The sequence below is a fragment of the Primulina tabacum genome, chromosome 11, assembly GCF_025594145.1.
Source record: "Primulina tabacum isolate GXHZ01 chromosome 11, ASM2559414v2, whole genome shotgun sequence".
Classification (NCBI taxonomy): Eukaryota; Viridiplantae; Streptophyta; class Magnoliopsida; order Lamiales; family Gesneriaceae; genus Primulina; species Primulina tabacum.
In genome coordinates this window covers 6,602,131-6,615,037 of record NC_134560.1, presented here as the reverse complement: position 1 = coordinate 6,615,037, position 12,907 = coordinate 6,602,131, and the positions used below count along the sequence as shown (strand labels likewise).

The 12,907-nt window shown below is 34.8% G+C and overlaps 1 pseudogene; it reads right to left on the bottom strand.

The window, feature by feature from the left end:
* Window positions 1-2,982: 2,982 nt before the first annotated feature.
* LOC142519487 (AT-hook motif nuclear-localized protein 18-like) lies at window positions 2,983-4,288 on the bottom strand (annotated as a pseudogene).
* Between the last annotated feature and the right edge of the window lie 8,619 nt (window positions 4,289-12,907).

Genomic DNA, 12,907 nt, shown 5'->3' with positions numbered 1-12,907 from the left:
TCGATGATCTTTCTTCCCACATTTGAAATTTTTTTGAAGAACTTATTTTTTCAATTTCCGAAATTCTTGAACTTCCTATCATTATTTACCTTGAAGTTCTTTTTGAACTTACTTGTTTAAGCAATATTAACTTTAGAAGATTCATGGACATTTCCCTTAGGATCACAAGATTGAGTCTTCTCTTCAATCCTCAAATATTTTTGTAATTCCTCCAGATCCCTTAGGAGAAATTTTTATTTCTTTATGAAGTTACAAGAAAATTATTTTTTTACTTTTATTGAAAAAATAGTGGAGGCAAACATTGACATGTTGAGACCTTACGACACGAACAATGTAATTTATGCAATTTGGGAATTGTCTATTAAAGAATAAAAAATACTACATATATAAATAAATAATGTACAGATATATTTATGTTAGAGCGATCCTTCAGCCCAGTATTCGAGTTAATGTTTTTTGTAAAGAAAATTTATTCTTTGTTGATGTTAGGGTAGGTTTCCAACAAGCCAACTTGAGGCTTGAGTTTTATTGACTCTTATATAAAGACAATCTTTATTTTAATAATATTTTATGATTTTATCCAATTATGACAATTACTTTATATGTATAGTACTCATGCAAGCTGCATAGATAAAGCCCTTGAATATACAATAGGTACCATGAGGTCTGCCTCGCAAACTAATATCATGAAACTCATTAGAAAAAGTAACGTATATTCTAAACAGTTTCCTAGTCGAATTAACCAACTAGAATGAGGATAAAGGTCGCTTGAGTTTGAGACTAGCAAATGTAATGTAGACCCCATATTTCATTGGTAAGGGCATGAAGATGTCTATTCATACATATAAGTGATGATGTACTGAACAACCTTCCATCGGACTATCCGAATGGTTATTACTTATTAAGTGGAAAAATCCGCGTTTATAGTTGTACACCATCAGTTCTTTAACCTAGGACAACTGATGCTCTGGAACTAGCATGCACTTTGATCTGTTTACGAGTCCGTTGAGGGTCAACATGTGGCGAGGTTGGGTGTAATTTCGAAATATGTAGTAGCCAATACATTGTAGTCAAGGATTCATCGTTTGCCTACAAGTCAAGATATATCATATATGATCCAATGAGTTGATAGTGCAAGAATCTCTAGCCATAGTAAGAGAGGTGCTTTAGGGAAGGTGGTTCTCTAGTTGCACATCCAATATCACTATTATTACTTAAAGATATATCACATCGTTATCAAATTCATTCACAACTCTCGATATACCAATGGTTGCAGATTTGATAAGGATATATGAGTTGAAAGGACCGTACTATACGCTAACACTATCTTAAGCTTATTGCAGACACTATCAGTGATACCTAAGGGATTATGAGGCAATGCTATTAGACACTCTTATCATGATCGGATGGGTTTGATCGGACTTGAATTATGACATTCTTAATCAAGGTATTAATGAAAAGAATGAGGCTAATTAGCATAAACCCGGATAAAAATAAATGTTATTTTGAATCACAATGAAGTTGTGAACCACGACTACCTGTTTTCTTGAATCATTGAGGATTACACAAGTATTGGATTCTGTTTTCTCGTTGAGGTAGTCAAATTCAAGAAGTTGAATTTGACGACTATATTTTGATGGAAATTAAACAGATTTCTTATAAATGAGTTTTTAAGTGGATTCCATGTAACGGAAAGTTGTGAAAGTTAGATAATTAATTGCAAATTAAGTGTGGAGAATTGAGCTGCCTGTTTTAGTGAAGGAATTCAGAAAACTGACAGTTGCAAAAAATAGATCAGTGAAAAATTTGTCGTTCTCAAATAAACGAGCTTTTAACGAGCCGAACTCGAGCTTTTCACGAGAATAGTAATTTCAAGACAATTGAGCTCGAGCCTGATGATAAAAGATCGAATCGAGCTCGAGCCAACCTCGAGCCTCTATCAATCTTAAACGAACCAAGCTCACGTCTAATACAGTTTGGCTTGGAATTTGGATTGTTTACATCTCTATATATATGGAGATATAAATATATATCATGTTAATATCAAGAGTTGACTTTGTATGATATATACTACATGAGAATTTTAATGAATGACAATAAAGGAATTCTAATGGGATTAGGATTATGAATCTTAGTGGCATTGAGTTAGTGTATTTTTTTATTAATGTGTTATTAAATATTGATAACATGTAATATAACCATACAAGAAAAATACACAAAAATTCTCTCCTCCATTACAAGCAAATTTTCAGCCACCACATAATTTTAGAAAAAAATTCAGCCACCTTCCCTTCACGTGTGTCGCCGCCGCTCACCAAATTTCTGAAATTCCGGTATATATCCAGTCTCGACCATAAATCATTTAGATCTCAAGTGCGATCTAAACGAGGAACCAAGTCTCCGATGTGGACTTGATTAGACGATCAAAAGAGGAAAATCTATTCGTAGGGATTTACAACAAGGACCGACTCCGCTAATCCCGGACATGTGTAGTTTCCAGCGTTAAATACGTAAAGGTAAACAAATCTAAACACTTTGTGAATGTTTTAATCATATGCCTAATGATCATTTTGATGGGATTAAATTATTTTTCATATATCATAAACACTCATAAATAAAAATATTTAGTTATCTATGTCTTGTAAATTGAAGTTATTTTAGATAGGGTTGAGATTGTACGAGTTTGGATACTGTATGCTAAAACGGGAAACATGAAAGAGGAAAAAAAAAATCAAACCACCAACAAAAAGTACTGACTAAAAAGCTCTATTTTCTTCTGCATAAAGTGATGAAATGATTGTCAGACAAGTTACAAGAAGCAAGAGTAGGCAACAACAAATTGCAGGAGTTAAGGTTAGAACACGGGGAGAATTTTCTCATAAAATGATCAAACCCACAAAGAATTCATGAATTTGTACATCCCTCTTCCATCAAAGTCAAGAAAACTATCAAAGTACGAAGTGGTTTTTGGGGGAAAAAAAGAAAAAGAAGAAGAATAATTAAAGCTAAATAATTTGCAAGAACTAGAAGTGAAATCAGGTCATAATTTTATGATTCTGTATTATAATTATAAATATTAAAATGGAGGACGACATGTTCCCCAGTAAGCTTCAGCTGGTAATTGGCATGGATTCATGAGATTATTTTGGGGCATTCCTTGAAACATATTCGCATTTGGATCACTCATCATTTGCTGTCCCGCAATCCCCGGCGGCGGCGATCCCTGCTGCCCTCCTCCCGCCACCGCCTCCTCATCATCTTCCAAAGGCAGCCTCTCATAAGCTGCATTACCAAAAGATGCAGCCATTATCATCACCGGCCCGGAAGCCAGAAGAGGCCCAACTACCGTTCCCCCAACCACTTGTCCTTGACCACCGGCCAAATATATAGTAAGCGCAGACGCCGCTGGCGGAGCCGGAGGAGGAAGAAACGATCCCGAAAGAGAGAGAATCTCAAACCTTCCATGTAAAGTCACAACCGCGCCAGGCGTGGAAGGCTGACGGAGAGTTACATTCGTCACGGTGCCGCTTCCGCTCAAAATGCAAACGCCCCTCTGCCGCCTGGTGGCGAACATCGTTATGCTTTCTTGAATATCACAGCCATTCGCAACTTCCATAACATGAGATCTGAAGCGCATTAGCGCTATCTCGAGTGATTATAATAGGAGTCTTAGGCTTATTCTTTGAGCCGGCGGGGCGGCCCCGTGGTCTTCTTGTTACCTCGTTTTGATCACTCCCCAGTAGCCCCATCTCTTTTTCTTGATCGGCTGTGTTGGTGGAGGCGAGACCATAATTCTCATCTGGATCTCCCTTTAATGGGTTACCGTTTCCGCTTTGTTCGTCTTCGAGACTCCGGCGTTGCTGCTGATGCTGCAGGAATTGGTGGTGGTGGAGCTGAAGATCTCCACCGTGGAAAGGTGGCGGTAAATGGCGGGGACGACCGTGAGTTAGCCGATCCATCACTTCTTTCGAACCTTGCAATTATATTCAACTTCCTTCTTAAAAATCAATGCAAATCTTTGCTGAAATAGATGAAATCCAGAGAGGATATATGAAGCTCAAGAATCAGAAGACACAACAGATAAAATCTTATTCAACGAACATAAAATAGGTGGAGACTGCCAAGATTTGAGCTAAATTATCTCTCTCTTTTGGTTTCCAACTGATATATATTATTTTTTACTTGTTTTCTAAAGTATTTTGTAGTTGGTGTTGGGGGAAACATGATGCAAGAGAGAGGATGATGTTGGGGAATAAAAGTTTATGTTCTTAAGTTTAGGATGATAATGTTCGGGTTAATTAGGGTTTGGTCAATAGATTTAAAGAGGATTGGATAGATAAGTGGGGTTTTGGCCTTTGGGATAAGGTGGAGGTTAAATTTGGTAATTCAAGATGATGACTAGTTCTCACACACTGGATACAAATGTATTGACAAACCTCGATCATGCTCCTTTTAAATAATCATATTAAATTACTACTAAACTCTTCAGCCGGAGGCGGTGCCATAAATAGATCCATAGGACGGGTAACCCAAACCCATTGGCTGCGCAACCTACCTATCGAGCTATGAACACTCAAAAAAAAGAGTCAACGAAATCTCTCAAATTACACAAATTCGAGGCTTGCTTATTTGAGAATTTATTAATTAATTCAATTCAAGAAGTGAATCATGCATCAATTTTGCAATAAAATAATTTTTTCAACTACAAAACAATTGCATGGGTTAGTCAGTCTATCTTAACCTAATTAATTAGACGCAAACGAATAAATCACCATGCACCCTTCACAAACTCGGGTCTCACAGCACTTCATTTGCAAAACACCAACAAATTTCATTATTTATATATATATTAACTCCATATCTTTCAATATCTACTTAGTTACATATTCAGCGGTTGTGTCTATCTTATGGTGACGTCTTAAATCATCTAATCTCGACTATTTAATTTTATCATGTAGTACCATTTTGGCAAAGGTTCAAAATCATTTGAAAACTTGGCATCTTCGTGTGTTGTTTGTGTGTTGCATGCACTATAAAAATCATCCAAATCAATTCAATATTTTCATTACATTTTAAGATCAGATTTTGGGTCTTCGACAGTAAGTATGGCGATCGATAATGAGAATTTTTAGTAGCCATGTTTTGTTATTATTTGATGAGAAATGCAGCAGAATGCTTGCTGCGAGAAGCTCACGAAATCACACCGAGATTCACAAATTTGTTCACAAACTCGTTGAAGAATCAAAGATCATGGTTGAAATTCAAGAAACAAAGATGCCAAGTCTATATATATATAAACTGTTGTTTGGAATGGTGTCCTTCTCGAAAATTCTGAAACAACAACGATTCTTTCAGTCGAGGCAAGGATGAATCCTTTATCCGCAAGACGATATTGCCCGTATACAAGTGATTTACGTTCACGGCAATCGTCTCTAAGACTCCTATCTAGAGTAGTAGCACAACAAACTCTAGATTTCGACGAACAAAGAAATGCAAGATCTTTCAAGTGAGTCTGAAGGAAAATCTGCAGCAAGATAGAGAAGGAATTCGATGCAACAAAAGTGCCAAATGAATGCAGGTAAGGGATATTTATAGAGCATCAAAGATTACCTCGAATGGGCAGAACCTTTCGTACAAAGGTGCAATCTTTGGTGAATAGACGTGTTGTTTCGGTGAAAGAACGCCTTGTTCTTCTTCCGCACAGCAAGGCGCGCGGGACCCGCGCGCCTTGTTATGTCTGCGCACACTGAAAACCTGTGTGGCGCGCGCGGCTGCGCGACATCATGCGCGGCCGCGCGCTGCCTTCCTGCAAGGGCGCACCAGCCTCTGTTTGGACACCAACAAAATTTATTCCTTCAAATAATTTTGGTCCAAAAAGATTAATATTGGTCAAAGACCACACCATACCGAGCCAGGCCGACGGGCGCGCGTGTGTTTAATTCATCGAGACCTAGCCTAGTAGCGTCTCCCCTTTCTAAAAGCTTTGGGCCCTTCAAATTGTTTGAATTAGGTGAAGTTGCAGTCCAACATTAAACTAAAAACAGATCAAAATCAATTAATGGTGGGGAAGAGATTTTGAATCAAAAGTCAATAGGAGACAAGAGATGATAACTACTCACACCTTTAACCAAACCCCAATTCCAAACATAGACTGAATAATGCAGCAAACTACTGTTGATATTCCTTCCCTTTATTTTATGTGGCACCATAATAAAGAAGACATGTCGTTTTGTTGACCCAAAGAGACAAGAAGAAAAGAAAGATGGAAGAAAAATATTTCTAATTCCAATTTTATTATTTTAAATTATCTTTAATAAATATTATTTAAATTTAATAATCTTTATTATATATATATATATATATATATAATATTTCTTGATATACAACTAGAAATAAGGGATTTAATTTTTTTTTTCGGAGAACAAAGAATAAGGGATTTTTCGGCAAATGGGGTCGCACAAAACAATGGAAGCAGTGGGGTGCATCCCGTGTCTGAAGGGCGATCTATTAAAATCTCTAGCTACTTCCCCGGCACCACTCACCACTAATTATTGCTATCTATTTTGTCTTTTCTGCTAATAGTTTTTTTATTTTTTTCCCACTGTTGACCATAATAAATAGGGGAAACTAATTAAAATATGAAATATTTAATTTTATCCTATGATTTAGACATGATTTATAACTGGAATGATATCAAGACTAAATTTAAAATAAGGTTTTGAGACCAGAACCAATTTTTTTTTTGAATAATCTTATATTTATAATTATAATTATTTGTAAAATAATAGATGATCGATCCATATTTTATATTATATAATCAATTAATTCTCTTACTAATAAAAGTTATATTTCTATAACAGTGACCAGCATTAGCATTACATTATTATTTATATATACGATACTCCTACCGAATTCAAATTAAAAAATCTAATTAATTAGTAATTAATTTGAATAAGCACTAACACGTGTATTTGTTTGATGTCGACAGAAATTGAATATACATCTGTATCACTTGGACTATTCGCTAAAATATTTTTTCCTTCGAATTTGAGTTCTTAATATCCAAATAATAATAATAATAATAATAATAATAATAATAATAATAATAGTGATTAAATAATTATGAAAATTGAGAAATAATTTACACATCTAATTATTACAAAATTAATTCGGGTTTTCAAGTTAATATGATTTACACACCTTGTGCACCAAAACTTGCTCTATATATAGTTGTCAAAGTAATCGACAAATCACATCAATTGGTCAAAATTTTGAATAACGTGGCACAAAAAGATATTATTCGTTACGTGGCGATCTTATAATTTTTATTTTTTTTTTAAGAATGGATAATTTGATGGTTCTGAAATCGATTATTAGTCAACACTGATTTCGTCCGACGAGCCATTACAAATATTGATCGTCACGCCATTTTACTCATAATTGTTAGGATAAAGGTGACAAAGAGCAAAATCAATTGATTGTTTTTTTTTTACGTAGATTGTACATGAAACATAATTAATTTTTTAAAAATATCGGATAATCTTGCTCAAAGATTTATAGAAATAATGTCAATTAAGAATAAATTATATATAATTTTGATATGATTTGTAAATTTTTTATTAGACATTTTATTGGCTTTGTAAGAAAAGATATTTATATGAATCTCTTGTGAAATGACATATCGGCCATCTCTCAAACATTTTTTTAGATATCGAGAAATTTACTGCATTAAATGTTTCCAAGATGTTAATGTGTACATATTTTCGAATGCAAAAAAAATTATCTTAGGCTACTGAAAGAGTTTCACATAAAAGTACTAAATAGTTGGACATTGCGTGATTCATATGTGAAACTAAATAGATAGACATTGCTTGATTTATATAAGAGTGTTATGTGCAATATTGTAACATTTTAATACAATAATGCAACATAATAATATAATTTATCATGCAATTAAATTTTGATGAATAAAATAATATAGAATTAATCATACAAAGGTGTACAAAACTATGGATGCAACGTCTGTGAAGTCGAAATTATGTTTGATGAACAACACTAATCAACACTTGATTACGTGTTGTGTCTGCTTATCTTCAACGCTCCACGACAACACAACAATATATATTGACTTGAGCACTTGATCTCTTTGAAATAAATCACCAAGTCCCGTGTTTGCTCTCCTGTGACTTCTTTTTCATCATGTTATCCAATCATCTATCTTTGATTAATTATAAATTTCATTTGTCTTAGAGTTTATTCCTTGAATATAATCATACAAATTAATATGAAAACAAGATTTTCATTAGAAAATAAACTATTTTAAATAAGTCTATCATATCTAGAATTCATCAAAAATCTCAATACTCTTGAAGGACAAAACTTTATAATTCAACATGTACAATATTGCTGAAAATGAACTATAAATAATAAATAATTCTTTTGAGCTACCATCTCACCCGCCACATTAGCAACGCCCATGGTTGCCCACCTAATGGTAAACTTACTCTATATATTATGTAACAAAACATACGACACAATAGGAAGCACACAATTTCATTCTCCTTTCACATATATACTTATATATATATGAATAACGTGGGTCATTAAAGAACGGGTCCTACTCGCTTACGCCGATTTGAAATCCATGGCTATACGCCGATTTGAAATCCATGCCTTGATGGAATGGAACATTGTATGGCCACTTGACATGGAATAAAAAAAATTTGTAGGAAAAGAACATTACAATTATTTAAGTATAGAAATTTGGAACTTGTGCGACAAGCGTAATTGTAATGCTTATCTGTAAATCACCTCTATCCCTCCCTAATAAAAACAATTTTTTAAGCTAATCAATGGTGGACCACTAAAAACAACACTATGAATTAATTAGTGTTGCGAATTATTGATCAAGATTCACTCTAAACTCTCCAAGTTCAATCACTTCATACAGAATTCTTTGAACATGCACATTCACAGCACAAGATTCTTCTCTCTTCTTTCGAATGAATGCGGAAATTGTACACACAGTGTAAGCCAGCAATTGAATGAAATTGAAAGGTGACGCAGTATTTACGGGTTCGATTCACTTGGAATCTACATCCACGCCAGCCAACCAAAGGAATATTTCCACTGTGAAATCTGGAGAATCAAGTTGCATTTTCATATTGCTTTCAAGTATTTATATAATTATCAGTTAGATGCTACTACCAGCACTAACTAACTTCCAAGTTTATAGCCACCTGAAGTCTTTATCCTTCGGTTCAGTCAATACTCAAACTTCTCGAGTGCCCATTTTATTCCAAAGGTAATGCCTACTTTAACATTAGTACTCGGAATCTGTCGCAAATTCACTAGAAATTATACCCACAAGGTTGTGGCACAAATGTGTTTCTATGTTCCACTTGGGAGCCCTTGATTTGGAAACTCCAATATTTGATTTAATTTATGAGTCGAAATAAGTAGTCGCTAGCTAGTCTAAATTCGATGTGTACGTGTGTGTGTATATTAAATTGTTGTGTTAAATGAGTTTTTCATTTATGTGAATGAAAATTTGGGGAATGGAGGATTTGTCCCACGCGAAATTAAAAGTGGTATAGATGAGTTTATATTGTGTTACACTTTATGGAAGTGTAAAAATGATTAGTCAAAAGGCTCTCTCTCGCTTGACGACAGAACGGGTGCAAATCAGTGGCTCGATTTGAACTTGAAAAAGCTAGACTTTATGCAAACGTACGAGCACGACCTGAGTGCGTCAAATATCGGATCGATCAAGGCAAAAATCGCTTAGCTAGGCTATGCTACATTTTCCTTTTTTTCTTTGCGAGAGACCTTCCACATGCCTGGCTGTTAGTACTGCTTCATCTCGCTGGTTGATGCTTCGTATGACTGTCTATTGATGACAACCTTTGGCCTTTCGTATTGATGCAATCAACTTGTATAAATAGAGAATGTGTCAAGCTCGAAAACACACCAAAAACATTTGCACTCTCCCTCGTTCCTGCTTCCTTACTCCTGTTCACACCCTTGGCAAGCTGTTTGTGGTTCTGCGTGATCTGTCGATACGTTCGCTGCTTTTTACTCGTGATCTTCTTATTATCTCTTTTACCATTTTGGCTAACACATAAATCGGTTGAAATCTAAAACTTAAATAATCTTATTGTATTATACTTGTTATGAAATTTGATCGTGTTCAAGATGACTCGGTTTTCCCGATATTATCCTTGCATGTGTAAAATCCAAGAATTTTAAGTTTTATCACGATAGTATATTTTGGATACCAGGATTTATCTCATTTTAGGATGTGAGATTTGTAAGGTTTTACCAAGATTGAGTGAATAATAATATCGTGTATATTATTTGAAATTGAGCAGATAAAAATCCAAGAACTGAGTTGATATTGAGATACCGGGATAAAAATCAAGTAAGAGATAATAAAATCCCTAGAAGTCGAAATTAAACAGTGTATATATATAATGCAAATTTCGAAAAATTAGGGGATGGAAGGTTTAAGATTTCGAACAATATCACGATTATATCATGATTCTGGATTAAGATTTGATTCAGAGTTCAAACGCACTATAACTCTTGATCACGATAGCAGTCAACCCCTATATATAGGAGGGCCCTGTAGACTCGAAAATACACCTCATATCACACAAAATTTCGAAATTTGTGCCCTAGTCTCCCTAGGATTTTCGAGCACAGCGAAGCGCTGTCGCCGTCCAGCCGCCGAAGAGGAATTTTCGAAAATTCCTGTGCAAGCAATCCTAGTTTTTCACGGTTATTTTTATCAAGAATTCAAGGTAAGTGGGCAAATTTTAAAATTCTTAAATTTTCGGTTATGTGTTTTCTTTTTAAAGAAAAATTCGGTCGAACACCGTCTACGTTTTTTTTTTTAATCTTGGTACGTTTATACGTTGGCACTGTGAGAATTCCCTGAAAATGGGTGGAATTCCAACATATGGCCCATAACAGTGGGATAGAACTGTTTTATGGCCTCGTCCCCTTAGAGGATTAAAAATTAGAGACTGATATCAGTAAACCATGAAAGGTGAAAAATCGCAGTGTTACAATGATATGAATACGATGTTACGATTATGAAAAGCATGTTGTAAATATGTGTCATTTTCGAAAATATTGAAAAAATTTATGTTGTGTTCGATATCCCTTACTTGCTGAGTATTCCCAAAATACTCAACCCTTACACCCTTCCCCAGATAAATCCGAAGAACATGTTGAAGAAGAAGAATCTGAACAATTTTGGGGATGGTGAATTTGGTGATTTAGTTTAGTCATGTTATTGCTTTTTTTTTTGAATTTTAGTACTTTCAATTTCATGTTAGACGTTTTCCGCAAATTTATTTTATTCAGTTGTAAAGACTTTGGTTTTTGAGATTATGATTAATAAACTGTTATTTCGGTTTATACTATGCTATGAGGCTGGTTGTTTTCAATTGTGTGATTGTTAAACGACACCGGTGTCAAATCCCGAGTTTCGGGGTGTGACAGCATGACTGATAGAGCTTTGACAGAAATCGAAGAATGCAAACTGGAAAGTAAGGAGCACACAAGCAATTACGTGGTTTGGTCGGATTGTTCTATTATACGTTCCACGGGAGAGTAACCAAATAAAGCTTTTACAGAAATTAAGAAAAGTACAACTCGAGTTTTGTACTCTCGAAAGATTTCGACTCTCCTATCCTCTTGTGTTTATTTCCAAGTCTTCCCACATTTGTACCCTTCAGCCTGTTCAACCAGTTCTTGAGCAGTTGGCCACGGGAAAATACCTTCTGTTAATCTTTATCAACAGATTTTTCTAAGGTGCCAACTTGAGAGACACTATTCACGAATATCCATCTTGTGTCTAAGTTTGGCTCCTCTCCATTTCCGTTTCATGTTTACCCTCTCCCACATAAGGCACCACTTGTTGTGTAATAAAATCTACGTATCTTGTCCACTTTGGGCATAAACCATCGTCATGAATGCGCTTTTGGATTTTACCCCAAAGACCTCTTATCAATAGATATATTTTTTCATCTTATTAACTCATGATTTTTCTCATATATTTCACACTGAATTCCTACAATATTTTTCTTAGACTTACACTACAAGAAAAAAGGGTTGTTAAAACCACTGTTGTTAAAGGGTGCGCTCAAAAACAACGGTTTTTTTCCGTTGGTCTTTTAAAACTGTTGTTAAAACCACTGTTGTTAAAGGGTGCGCTCAAAAACAACGGGTTTTTTCCGTTGCAGCTACCAATTGCGAGCCTACAAAATTAGCGACGGATTTACGCCAACCCGTCGCTATTTGGCGACGGATTTAAAAACCGTCGCCGATAATATAGCGACGGAATTAAAAAACCGTCGAGAAAATTAGCGACAACTTGTTAATACCTTCTTTATAACTTAGTAAATCTAAACAAACTTATAATGTTACTGTGATAACATAATTACTGATCTTAATTAACACTTAAAAATTTATCAAAAATTAAAGAGATAAAATTTAAATTAAATCGAAACAAAAATTGTGTAAGAAAGAAAAATTTTAAGTGTTGTAAATTGATAAAATTGTGTAAGAGAGAAAAATTTTAAGTGTTGTGAGGGAGGGGTAAGAAAATGAATGCAAAGAGGTGATATTTATAGAAAATTGTGCGACGGTTATTGGTTAAACCGTCGCTAATAGCGTCGGTTATTAACAAAAACGTCGCTAATAATGGCGGATTTTTTCAAATTTTAAATTTGCAACTGTTTGTCCTTTGACCATTGCTATATTTAGCGACGGTAAAGCAATAACTGTCGCTAATATTAGCGACGAGTTTAGTAAAACTGTCGCTAAATGAAAACATGCGACGGTTTAACTTAACCTGTCGCTAAATGTAGCGACAGTTTATTAAAACTGTCGCGAATTA